The following is a 14,117-nucleotide window of genomic DNA, read 5'->3' as shown; positions in this document are numbered from 1 at the left end:
GAAATATTCCTGAACGCCTGAGTTTGTCAATGAAGGTCACAAATAGGAATTATCTATCCGAGTGTGGAAAAAGAAAGCAGGAGAGTTGAGCTGATAATGACATTAATATAAAAGTTGATGACTGAATTTTGACACTTGGACTCACTTTTTCAGTGAATTTTACATTTCAAAGGTATACTCAAAGTTATTTACATGTTTAATGTTCTATTGTTTTATTGTTATAAATCATGTTGATGACAGATAGTTGGAGCTGCCCCCTGTTGTCATCTCTCCACCAATGCATGTCCGCAGGCCCTGTTTAATAACAGAGTTTAAAACCATAGTTTCCGCTCGGACATTTATAAAGTCTGTGGGAAAAAAAATCGCTGAAATGAAAACGCTAGGTGACGCCCTTCCAGTGCATTTGACTCCCGTGTCTTCCTGGGCTGCAGTGACTCCTCCCGCCCGTTAGTGGGCGCTGTGCTGCGGGCGGCGCTGCAGAAACTGCAGCATGAAGGCTTTTTGTTCCCAGATCTCCTCGGTGCGCTGTCCACTTCAGCACCACAAGCAGAGTCGAGGCAGCGGGCCAGCTAACGCTGAAGAGGAGCACGGCTCAGCATCAGCACCGAGCAGCAGCAAACCACCCGGACTCCCTCACAAAACGGAAAAACAGCAACCGACACGCCGACACCGACCAGGAGAAAGACTGCGGCGAAGGTAGGAGTTCTGAAAGAAGCTTAAAAAAAGGATCAAGTTAAAAGAGGCAGGCAGGGATAACAACGGGAGAACAACCCCCTTCCCTTCCTGGTTCATGATAAATACTGCATGGCCGTGTTAATGCGCTGTGTATGCTGCGTTCTCCTCTTCTTTAGTGTTTGCTTCTTTATTTTCACCATGTGTGACACAGAGAGAGAGAGAGAGAGAGTGGGAGAGACAGCGGAGGGACGTGTTTGTGCAGCCTCTCCTCGCTTTGCAGATGGATCTTCTGTTTTATAAGTGGTCGATGCTCCGTGGACAGCTGCTGCTGCTGCTTTCTGTCCCCGTGGGCTCGATGTGGGACATTTCACTCCTCACTTTGTGCACATTTATTCCCCTTGTATGACGAGAGTCAGCAAATATGTGTTATTATTTCATCATAAAGCGTCTGAAATATGTGAATGTTGTATCTTAGCAGATATTCGTCTTCTTAAAATCTTAAATATCATGTTTCCGGTTTTCATTGTTGTAGTCACTTCTTTAATTGTTTTTCCTTTTCAACCTCTCCAGACCTTATTTTTCTACAGCAATCCTTCATTTGCATTGACTCTAGTTGATCTTATTGTATTTTATTTGTTCTCCTTTTGTTTAGATTTCTCAGACTAGGTCATTGATGCTTCGTTAGTTTTATTTCGGAGACCCTTCTTTAGCACTTTAACAACAATCTGTTTGAAATGCTTTGATAGTACGGAGGTTCTGAAGTCCCAAAAAGATATATTTTTTAAAATTAACTTGTGACTTCAGGGGCTCCGTACTGGATTTTAAAGGTGCCTTTATTATTATTATTATTATTATTATTACTACCATTATTATTATTATTATTATTACTATTATTATTATTATTATTATTATTATTATTATTTGAAGTGGCTTTTGGTGGTGTTGTGCGAGGTGGTGATCATCCCGAGGTTGGGAGTTTTGTTGTTTGCATTAAAGAAACTAACGGTGAATGTTTTGAGATAGAGGATAGAGTATTTTTTAGATTAATCAGGTTATAACTGTATTTTCATTTTATTTTGATTTGATTATTTTGATTTTGATTTTTTATTGTTTCCCTTAAACATCAAAGACAGAGTTTGTCATACTGTCATTTATTTGTTCCTAATCATGAAAAAAGGAGATCGTAGTACACAATGTAGGAAACAGAAAATACACATTCAAAAGGACAGCTACATACATGATTATGTACTGACTTAGTTATAATTAGATAAGTATAAGCAGAACTACACAAACACAGTCGAACGTCTTTCCCTATCGGATTTAAGAAGAGAGAAGAAAATCCATCAGCTGACTTCAGGTAAAAGTAACGAGAGCATTCAGAGACATGTAGAGGAGTCATAGCTCAATAGTTGTTGTACTTAGATTCTGTCCACCTCTGACGGTAACACGTGTGACCTTTTAGCCAGGCTGGGCTCACTTTATAACCTGTGTCTAGATTTACCCATCAGGCTTTGCTGTGATAAAATCTCAGGCGTCATCGTGTCTGATACGTCCTGCTACATAAATCTGTGACCTGAATGTTGTGACGCCTCGAGCTGTGCACATACTCTGGAGCCTGATGATGGTCGCTGTGGTAGAGCCTGCAGTCTCTCTTTCTCCAGAATTCAGATGGAGCAAACCCTGACATCATGAAATCAGTGTTAACACGGCGCTCTGGGGAGGCTGGATAGCCGGGCGGTTGAGATGCGCCTCTCGTGTACAAAGGCTGCAGATCTCGCTGCAGCGGCCCCCGGGTTCGTACACGACCTCGGCCCTTTGCTGCATTTCATCCTCCGCTCTGTCCCCTGTCTCTCTTCAGCTGTTCTGTCCATTAAAGGCCTTCAAATAAAACGTGAACAAAAGCATCCTGTTTAAATAACATAATCAGTGATAACATCTTTATTCTTTTCAGTCCTTTTGACTGTCTCTGACCTGTCATTGGAAACGGGACATTTGCTCCCTGGAGTTTGGTGAATAGTGTTGCGTTATTTTGTGATCATATTTATAAACAGATCACAATCATAATGATTGATACTCCAGTATTTTACATGTATTCAACTCTAAAGTCAATCTGAACATTTCTCGTGTGCATGCGATACTTCACGTGCTCGTTACTGAAGCTCTTCAACACAATATAGAAATAGGAAATGTAGAATTATATATAGAAGTAGCATCAAGTATATTTACAAACGTGCATGTGCAGAGTTGCACTGACGGCTCAGTGAAGACAGCGTTATCCAGCGTGTGTTTAATGCACACACGTGTCGCTGTGTCAAACAATGAATGAGCGTTAGAGTCTGAAAGAATTCAAATCATTATTATTTACTGTCAGGACTAAATTGCTGCACACAGCTGTGTGACAAAATCCTCAAAGCCCCTCCGCTCTCCGCGCCGAATCACTGTCTGTGTGATTCCTCACGAACATCCCATGAATCAGTAATCAGCGCCCGCTTTGTGACATGCAGCTCGGCTGAAAGGGAAAAGTCAGCGGGAGCTGTGTGAGTGGCGGGACGGGGACAGTGCTGACCAAACAGTCGAGCAGCAGGGGAGACTGTAGCTCGACTGCGCCGGTTCTGCTCGGACTAAAAAACAGAGTTTATCTCTGGATGCGGTCTTCTGCTCTATCAGACTGCGGCTGCTGTCGAGGTAGGCCCAGGTGAGGTAAGAGGCTGATAGTGGGATTAGCTTGTATTAGGAGGAGGCAGCTCATAAAGAAATGTCACTCACTCTATCGTCCTCTGCAGCCTCTCTCTCTCTCTCTCTCTCTCTCTCTCTCTCTCTCTCTCTCTCTCTCTCTCTCTCTCTCTCTCTGTCTGTCTGTCTGTCTGTGCTCCATATTCACATAGTTCCCAGATGTGCTCCGACCCCCCCCTCCACCACAAACACAGACCACCACTGCTGCCGCTCTGCAGCCTCTCCCTGATTCTCCTCCCCGTGTCCCCCCACATGCAGAGCCTCCCTGAGCTGCCCACACTGCTCCTCCTTCTGTCCTACTTCCCTCCTCATCGGCTCTCCATGAAGCGCCGATGCCGCTCATGCTGAAGCCTCGAGGTGTAGACAGTTGAATGAGCGGCGGGAGGAAGCTCGTAAGGCTCGTCTTCTCCTTCGGGGAGAAGTGTAACCAGCATTCACCGTCATCGAGGCATCACAGCACAATATCCAGACGTATGATTTGATCTGTTGGCGTGTTTAAAAAAAGATATGTAGTTGCTGACATGTTAGAGCGGGTGTCTTTGCTTCTTCTTCTTCTTCAAAAAAAACCCCAAAACGTGTGGCACAGACTTGGATCTGCAAGAAACAGTCAAATTAGCCTTAAACATCATATTCAGCTTCTCCTTGAAAGTGTACTTCAGTGTGCGGAGCGAGGACAGCAGCAGAGTGGAGCTGTATGCTTTCACTGCAGGTGGTATTTCCTTTATGTTTTATTTAAAAGGATCGTCAGACTGCGCTCATGTCTCAAATTCAAATTCACTTAGTCTGTGATGCTAGCTAAAGACGTCAGTTTTACTGCTTTTATTAGGGGGGGAAGTGTGTGTGTGTGTGTGTGTGTGTGTGTGTGTTGGTACAGAAAGAGGAAACCAAGCATTTAAAAGATTCGTTTTGAACCTGTCTGCTGGATCCTCTGCACCCTGCAGAAAGCTTTGCCAATGACTGCATAGATTTTGTCCAACGTCTCTATCTGTACATTGAAAACACTTAAGAAAATTGATCCCGTAATGAGCAGCTGTAGGATCGCATCAGGCAAAACCAAGCAGCAACCTCCGCTGTTGAAAAAATGAAGCCGATGTGGAAGTGCAAAATCTTGCAGTTCCTCGAGTGTCCACGTGAGGCTGGCTGCAGGGACACAGGAAGTCACATTGACTTGACTGGGGAAAAAAAGTCATTTTTACTGCAGAAATAAAAAAAAATGTACAGCCTGGTAGAAAAAAGGAAATAGGTCTGATCTCATCAGTGGCACACTCTGTACGAGGGCTGAATATTTAAAAATTCTGTTTTGATTGTGAAAACGATTCAAATTGACAGGTGGGTGCGATGTAACAGTTATTGGTCAGGAGGCTTAAAACCCGCCTCAGCTCCAGCTCTCAGCCCGTCATTAGGTTGACTGAAAGTGAGGCTGAGACAGGATGTCCAGCGTGGTGGCTGCTGCTGATGAACCTGCACAGGAACAGATGACGTCACTCAGGCTTCATCCATTCATACTGACAGTGTGTGGGTAAAACCAGCTCTTGTGTAAACAGAGAGAAGACAGCAACATAATCGACAGCAGCACATTAAAACAAACAAACTCAGTTTTAACCCCTTGACGCCTGAATTTGTTTCCAAATATTAAAACTTTTTTTTTTCACCCTGCTTTCAAGTAGATGTTAAATGAAGTTGAGAACGTTTATTTGAAAACAGCACATACATAGATATTAGATAAAAATAGCACACACACACAGCACATCAAACGGAGGCTGTTCTGTCTCGGACTGGTCCTATGACAAACTAATGCTTGCAAAAGGTTCCTAGGTATGTATTGAAAATGCATCAACCGACAGTGGAGGAATACGGACGCTATTTAGGCTGCATTTGGAGCGGAAGCAGTTTGATGCAAATTTGCAACAATAGGCATTAAGGGGTTTAACGGTAATTTAAAATTACACCTCCTATGAGAGCAAACCGAAGGAAAACTGGCGCTATAACCTCAGAGCATCTTGAATTATTATCAGCCGGCCTTCCGTAGATCGATACTCGGCCCAGCGCTGGAGCTCCCAAGAGGCTGAAATGAGCTGTGTGCTGCTGTTCTGTTGCTATCATGAGAACCTGAAGCAGCACACGAACAGCCCCCTCCTCTCTTCTGTGAAGGTTACCTGAGATGAATTATCTCTGTAAGAAAGTCCCCAAATCCCCCCCCCCCCCCCCGGCCCACCTCCAGCTCCTCAGCAGGGACTGTGTCTCAGCACTCACACTGACTAAATAGCACACCACTTCCCATGTTTGAGCGCATCCATTTTTAATCCCCCTCCTTTGAGGACGCACAAACAGACACTCTCTCTCTCTCTCTCTCTCTCTCTCTCTCTCTCTCTCTCTCTCTCTCTCTCTCTATCTCTCTCTCTCTCTCTCTGTCTGTGGATGACTCTTTTTCTTGGAGTTTGCTTTTGATGATTTATCCCGTTTCCAACAACTTCACAGCACAGAGTCATTTTAATCATGTGGGTTTTTGTCATGGTGAAACAAAACTCAACTCTCTCTGGGACATGTTGATGTTTTCTTGTTGTTCTGCATTCTTGACTCTTAATTCCTTCTTTTCATGGTCCAGCTGACTTAATCTCCACGTGCCACGCGAAGAAACGTTGTTGATTTCTTCTGGATCTGCTAAAGTTGCCCCCTGCTGGCCAATAGACAGAATGCACCTTACTCCCCTTTGGTTGCAGTGAGGACATGTCCTCTGGAGACATTCTGATAAACCCCGCCCACCACTTGGTAGGCTGAGCGGTCTGCAGAAGCCACTTTTTTTGCCTTCATTGGAGAGAAAGTGGATAGGGTCGGAAATCAGGGAGAGAGAGAGGGGATGACATGCGGGAGTCGAACCTGGGCCGCCCGCGTGAGGACTGTAGCCTCCGCATATGGTGATGTGTGTGCTGCCACTGTGCTACCGACGCCCCAACAGAAGCCACTTTCATGAAGAACGAACCAAATGTAGCTTGAGTTTAGTGACGACTTCAAAAACAAATACCTGCGTCTGATTGAACATGTGTGTGTGTGTGTGTGTGTGTGTGTGTGTGTGTGTGTGTGTGTGTGTGTGTGTGTGTGATTGTGTGTGTGTGTGTTTATGTGGAGCTGTGCAGTGCTCTTACAAACTTCTGCAACATGGTAACGCTTCAGAATTCCCAGACTAGAAAAACCAACCAATACCGTTGCATCAATATGAACGTCTAAAGGGTCAAAGATGGCGGAGTTTCGTCACAGCGCTGTTGGACTGAAAAGTGGCTGAAGTGTCAGGAGGGACCCGTTTCATGCAGGGGGGATTTGATGCCCGTGTTAGAACTCTACTTTTAGTTTTTTTTTTGGGGTCTTTCTGCTTTTATTGGATCGGACAGCTGAAGAGAGACAGGAAGTGTTGGATAGGATTGGGTGGGGGACGACATGCAGGTATTGTATATGAGGTAATTTATTTGAACTTAAGGTCGCTGCCATGTGGACTGACTCCTCAGTACATGGGACATCTCTTCAGAAGCGGGCTTTCAGTCAGCAGGTACTCTCTTTACCCATAAACAAGAAGTATTATTCTACACTTCCAAGTGAGTAGAGCTGTGTGGAGCTAACACGGCCCTGTGTGGAACGATACCCCATCCACTGTGAATCCCCTCCCCCCCGTTGTAAACAGGAAGTACAATGCTGCCATCTGGACTGTGGGCTACAACTTCAGCCCCTCTTTCTAGCCTCCCCTGTTTTATATGTATGATCCTAAACTGGTGCCATTTCAACTTTGTAAAATAACTATGTGCAGCTGCTGTTAGCAACATATCCATGGACGCATCGACCGCTCTAACCCTTTAACATACGCGATGTTCCTCTGGAAGGTTCTGGAATTCTTTGTCCCTCTGTTTCAGCTGATTTATGAACAGTTGTACCTGTTGGACGTGCAACATCTCAGTCTCACTCCAAAATAAGCATTTCCTGTTTCATTCTTCTGATTGGACGAGTTATGACTCAGGGGACGAGTGACATTTCTGATGCAAATTTGCAGCGTGTAGGCTTGAAGGCTTCAGAGTAACGTCGCTGCCTCTGAGCTGTGTGTCACAGCTGCTGCGGTCGCTGGTTAGAGCTGCCAAATTAAAACCACTTCTTGTTTATAGAAACCTGTAATGCACCTTTCCATCCACCTCAGACAGCATCTTGTCCTCAGACGTCTCTCTCAGTCACCCTCACTGTTTGAATCCCTGCCACAGATGATGACTCATCCTGATAAGCAAATCTTATTGCGACTGGTGAATGAGGACAAAGATTATCCTCCGCTTCACGTCTGCTGCTCTCGGTTTACTCGAGATCAATCACAGTCAGGGGTGATGAAGATTTTCTTTTTTTAAAGTTAGGCTGTTTGAGTCTGCGCGTCTTGTGATGTAACTTTGCGTCCGAGGTCAGCTTCCAGCTGTGAGAGCCGTTCTCTCGATCTCTGAAGATCGAGAGAACGGCTCCTTCATCTCCTGATCAAAGCTGACTTCATCCTCATCAAGAAGCTGAAATTTAGATCAAGGACTGAAATCTGAATTATTCAGTCTAACTCTTTCTGTTGGCTGGGTCTGGGGCTGATCATTGTTGAATGAAAATGATGATTTATTCATTCATTATCACTCAATCAAATATTAGCTTCATTACCCATTTAAAGGAATGCATTATTTTCTACCAGGCAGATGTGTTCTCTATCAGATCTGGCGTTAGCGCTGATGACGTGCGTGTGCGTGATGATGATGTGTGATAAAAGCGGCACATGAAACTGCATTATTGAAGTCGATACAGTCATTAGAAAACGACTTCACTCTTTTTGAGGGCGTTCTGTTTGAAGCTGTCACACAGTCGCTGCTCAAAGGCCACTGTCTGACTGCTTGTTAGCCTTATTATGGGGTCTTTGTGTGTGTGTGTGTGTGTGTGTGTGTGTGTGTGTGTGTGTGTGTGTGTGGTACTGTCCCCCAGGGATCCCCATCCTCTCTCCCGCTGACTTCAGAGCAGCTTTGAAGTTGAGGTGAAGAGGAGGGGAGAGAGGGAGACAAAGAGGAGGCGGGGGGGGAGGGGGGAGGGGGAGGGGGAGAGCAGTGAAAACGCTTCGTTCACACTGAGCTCAGAGTTTCTCCATAATTTGAGGATGATGTCATAGTCTACTCGGTGTTTCTGGATGACAAAGTGTGTGTGTGTGTGTGTGTGTGCGGCGTCGCTGTCAGAGGAAAATCACAGTGTTTGACGCCAGGAGACGGCGTGTTAGGAGTTTACAGCATATTAAAGTGGTCATGTTGCTGCTCTCGGTCAGCTCATGAATAATGGAGCAGATCAGTGTCTGGTTCCATCAGGTGATCCGGGTGTACTTTTACTGAGTGTGTGTGTTTATGCGTGTGTGTGTGTGTGTGTGTGTGTGAGAAGAATGGAGAGAGAATCCACTGAGAGCAGCTGCTGGGGCTAACACACACCCACAACACCAAACCATCTGCTGTGCTGACGCCAGAGAACTAATACACACACACACACACACACACACACACCAAGCGCACACACACACACACACACACACACACACACACACACACACCAAGCACACACACACACACACACACCAAGCACACACACACACACCAAGCGCACACACACACACACACACACGCATGCATGCACACGCACATGCACACCACGCATCGTATCATACACACACCCTATTATCCGTTCTGCAAACACACACACACACACACACACACACACACACACACACACACACACACACTCCTGTTATTAATGCAGCGATCGCTCTGTTAGTGCTGGGCAACCAGACGTGAAGTGTCTGAAACAGTTAATGATGCATGACACTCAGAGTTTGACGATTGTGTATCATCAGGAAAATTAATGCATAAAGTTGAATGTCTCTCTCTCTCTCCCTCGCTCGCTCATTAGCCCCTCCCACACTTACCCAGCACGCCTTTACAATCGTCTCGACATTCTCCGAGTGGGGTTCACGTGTAAAAGCCACCCAAACCGTTCCTTGACTTTCCCTCCCGGCCCTCTAATAATATAATATAATATAATAATAATAATAATAAAATGTCTTACGTTTGGCGTGTTTGACTCTTTAGCTTCAACTTTCGGCCCTGCACGTTTCGCAGTAATAAACGAGTACGCTGGAACTTTTCCTTTCATCCAGAAATTCACAAAAGACCTAACATTTACCCACTCCAGGCTAAATATGAGCTCTTTGTCTCCTCACACACAAACACACATCCATGCGTTACTGATGGAGATCAGAGGTTTAGTGCACGCACGTGCACTTGCGGCAGGTGTTCGTTGGTTGTTTTGGTTCCTTTGTGTTCCCTCAGGAAGCCTCCTGGAGCAATAGAGGCCGATGATAGAGAGCGAGTGGGAGAAACAATCGTCCCTGCTGCCTGCATCCACAGCTGTCGTAATCCTGAGTGGGTGAGGTGTGGAGATAAGATGATGAGTCAGGGAGCAGCTCTCACATGTAAAAAAGAGAGCGAGCGGCTTGTTTGGCGAATCACCATCCTCCATCACGCAGTCATTAAAAACAGTATTTACGAGGGTAAACTAATCTAATCCCTGTTAGTCTCAGATTACGTCTTTTATAAATCACGCCGAGTGATGTTTAAAAACACCTTCTGTCTTTGGAACAGACGTTTAATAGCTCTGGATAAACAGTATTGTCAGTGGCTGCGTGCAAAGAGTGACAATGGTTCAACCTGCAGACAAAATGTCACGACTGCTGCGCCGCTCTGCATGGCACAGTTCCATTTATTCCCCTCAGAGGGATGGGAAAAAGGCCAAGGACGCAGAGGAATAAAAACAGGGAAAAGGTGATGCTGCGAGCGAAAGAGCTCTGCAGAAAAGATGAATGCAGGCTCTGACCTTTTCCATCTTTTCTTCGCCGAGCACTCTGGGAATTGGTATCGGCCTCGGCTGCTGCAGCGCCGTCCCCGTATTTAGAGCGGGCCAGACCTAAAATAACAGTTTGTTCCCTTTATCCACGGCTCAGAGGCTCGGAGCCTCGGAGCCTCGGAGCCTCGGAGCCTCGGAGCCTCGGAGCTGGCCTGCCGTGATTGAGCTCGCTGCGGAGTCTACCTGCTCTCTCCGTTCTCTGCATTTTGCGAGCGTTTAAATCACTCCTTCCTGTCAGAGAAGGTCTCACCGCTGTTAAAGGAGGAGGGATGAATCAATCATGCTCCCTTTCTATGGTTATGTAAAAATGTGTGCATTAGTGCTTGGAATGATAGCCCTCAGCCTCCATATCCAAATGTTTAAAAGAATGATCTCAAGCTGCTCTCAGCCGCTAATAAATGGAGTGTTTAATAGAAATGGCCTGAGTACCAGCATGTGTGTTATTCACAGGGACTTCTCCAGCAGCTTGAGCTTTTATTTCACCCTCTGATTGCTCTCATTACTTGGATTACAGGCCACTTAACACCACCTGGAAGCTCGTTTTCATCGCACAAAGAGGGCTCCAGGAGTAACGAGTGCTATTCAGACACATCCAAACATATGCTGGTAAATATGTAAATAATAGTGAGTGTGGAGTATCTGTGGGAGAAAAAAAAACATATAAACAAAACAATAATAATAATCAGGGATGAATGATATATATCGGCTCTGATCATTTATCAGCCACTGAGCGTTATAATAGTATGGAATGGTGCCTGACTGATGTGGATTTTTGGGCCGATTTCAGGGTGAAACATATCGATATAGACGGAGAGGATGGACTTTTCTCATTATTGGGGGGTTTGTAGACAGACTAGGGACACATGTTAGAGTTACAGAAACATTCATAATACATAAAGCCTAGTTATCCTGATATATAACTACCGATAGAGATAGTCACATGATATGCTAATATCCACCAATATAATCAGCTGGCTGATTTATCGGTCACGCTCGAGAATGGAAAATAGAACTCTAACTTTCAGGATTGAAACAAACAATTAGCAACAAAAAAACATGAACTGGTTGTATTTTCTGACTTTAAACACTGATTGGCTTATTTTGACAAAATCGGTCAGTACGTTTAAATAACGAGAAGTCCCACTGTGCGTGGCGGCTAAACATATCAGACTCCAACTGATTTTATGACCAGCTTTCTTACAAACACGAACCAGCAGGAGGCTTGAAGCTCAAAAGAGACGACGTGAGACGGCGCTGACATGGAGACAGACTGAAAGAGAAAGCTTGGCTTGTTTGTGAAACAGAATCCATGACAGCTACCACCAGTCTGTGAGAGAGTTGAACATGGCTGTTTCCCTCGCACAGCGGCGTGTCTGTGTGTATCTATGGCAACAACTGTCTTCTGAGAGAGACTTTACAGGTATATGTAGCGGATGGTGAATTATTTAGAAGCTCCATGAGACACTCAGTGTCTCCTCCGGACTTTGAATTCAAACCTAATACTGGACTGTGGAGGGGGAGACGTATTAGGTAGTAGCCCTCCTCTCCTTTTCACAAACACTCTCTTCCACTGTTGAATGCTCTCGGACCCTTTCAGCAGCATCAATGAATTTCTGAGAAGTCTCACGTTGTCTGCGTTTAGACGCAGTCTGCTTGGTTGACTGTAAACATGTCAGATGTGTCGCGTTAATTCTTGCGACGTCTTCATGTGTCTATTCAGCTGAGTGCTACATTAGGCATGCTGAAGTAACACATTACTGCTGTCAATAGAGACACATCCTCTGAACATCTCCCACTGTCACCTCCAAACCTCGTGTCAGCACTTTGATCAAGCAACCACAGAGCAATTACTCACACTAATTATGTCCAATTTATAGAATGAAAGCGCTGGCAGAGTGTGTGTGTGTGTGTGTGTGTGTGTGGGGGGGTTAATCAAGACCTCTGAAATGAAAAGGACTGCCACCAGATTGCCTTTCAGTTCAGATGTGTTGGTATTCTACACACATTTATGTGAATGCACAAGAAAAATGTGAAAGCAAAAGACCAAGGATGGAAAGTGAATGTTTCCCCTCACTGAAGTTTGGCTGCAGCGATGATGGATAATTGATCCGGAACATTTGACTGCATTTAAAGAAGGACGATGGGTCTCCAAAGACCCCTCAGTCTGGCAAAGTCCACAGCAGAACAGATTCCTTTGACGCTTTCAAGCAGAGACTCAGTGACTGAGAGTTCAAAGTCTCTCCCTCCGCCTGTCCTCAGCTGCTCTGCTAATCAGTCGCTCACAAACGTCTCCTTTACGTCCACAGAGCCGTCAATCATTGTGACCATAACCCTTTTCAGAACCTCAAATCTTTAATTCAAAGTCAAATTCTCCGAAAAACATTCGATTCAGTCATAAATTAGAGTGATGAGAACTTCAATTTGTAATTATTTTTTAAATAAAAATTAATGAATGTAATGTAATTAAACTATAAATTATTATTGTAATTTATAGTTTGTAACGAGTAATTTATAGTTTGTAACGAGACGTGTCTTTTCATAGCAGAGCTGGGACAAAACTACCATGTCAGACACGCCATGTTTATTGTTGCCATGGAAATATGGGACGTTACTTCAAAGACAGCTACATCAGGAAGCGTGAGCTTCAACTGGGAGCTGCCGTACTGTCGCTGTATGTGCTGCTGGGATAAAAAAACATAATGCTAATTATGACTGTGGTCAGCGCAGAGTAATGTTATTGAAAGTGTTTGGGGTGTGTGGGGGGAGGTGGTATCAAAGAGAATCACTCCCATGATTCATCTTTTTCACTGGTGGTGTCATTTGCAAACTTTGCATTCAAAACCTGTAATGCACATTTCGTAACTAAATGGAAATGACCTTCCATTCCCAGTCAGGACCTGTCCAGAGTATTTATAGTGATCGTTTACGGAGCCGTGCTGGAGGTTCTTCCTGCAGGAATTCAGTGATATATTGTTGCTAACACATTTTTATCAGTCAGTCTTTACCTGCATACTAATCAGAGCGTGTTCCTCTCTCCTCAAGAGTCGGGGCGACTGTGACTCGGTTGGTGGAGTTTTGTCGTCTCTTAATCGGGGGAAGGTCGGGGGTTCGATCCCCAGCTCCTGCAGCCGCAGAAGAAAAATACAAGTCCATTTAACATTCAAATAGGAGGCAAAGAAAGAAGGTAACGGCACAGTTTCATCAGCAGCAAATTTAATCTCGATGCAAATTTAGTAACAAAATTAAACTATAAATCAACCAAGAAGCTGTAATAGACGTTATTCTGTAAAAGCACATGAAATGATGAACGCTGTATTAAGACTGAAGGCAGAGTGAAACAGTGAGTAAATCTAAAACACACTGCTTTGATCATCTCTGCATAATGCTTTGAGTTACTGTGTTTTACTTCCTCTAATTATCTCACTGTAGCAGCTCATTTATCGTCTCGTTTTCATTGAACAATGTCGCAATCAAAGTTTCCCGACCATGATTAAGAAAGCTACAAACTTCTGCAATCAGTGGAGTTGAAACGTCACTCTTGAATGAAACGATGCTATTTTACTGCGTCTGATGATAATGAGGCTGAAGCCATTTTTTCCAGAGGTGGCTGCAGACTCAGCGAAACTCCTCTCTGTGCGGTTCAAACAAAGCATAACAAAGTTTATTTGTACACTCACGAGAACATTAGACTCAGGAGGAAACGATGCAAAAGAACGGCGCTCATAATCAAGCTAAGTAAGCGGCGATAACAGACGAGGCTCGGGTTGGGTTAA

General features: G+C 44.6%; 1 protein-coding gene across 3 annotated transcripts in view; it reads left to right on the top strand.

Annotated features, from left to right (window-relative positions):
• The first annotated feature begins 508 nt into the window (after positions 1 to 508).
• srrm3 (serine/arginine repetitive matrix 3) overlaps positions 509 to 14,117 on the top strand; it is an 82,264-nt gene continuing 68,655 nt past the window's right edge. Inside the window, exon 1 of one of the 3 annotated variants that reach the window (XM_079356148.1) lies at positions 509 to 696. The gene's annotated coding sequence lies outside the window, so the exon portion shown is untranslated. Of the gene's footprint in view, positions 697 to 2,942; positions 3,376 to 13,260; positions 13,529 to 14,117 lie in introns of those variants that run through there. The other 2 variants (XM_079356150.1, XM_079356149.1) reach the window with 2 other exon arrangements.

Source organism: Symphodus melops, assembly GCF_947650265.1.
Source record: "Symphodus melops genome assembly, chromosome: 11".
NCBI classification, from domain to species: domain Eukaryota; kingdom Metazoa; phylum Chordata; class Actinopteri; order Labriformes; family Labridae; genus Symphodus; species Symphodus melops.
Note: the sequence above shows the minus strand (reverse complement) of the source record. Positions and strands in the feature narration are given on the sequence as shown.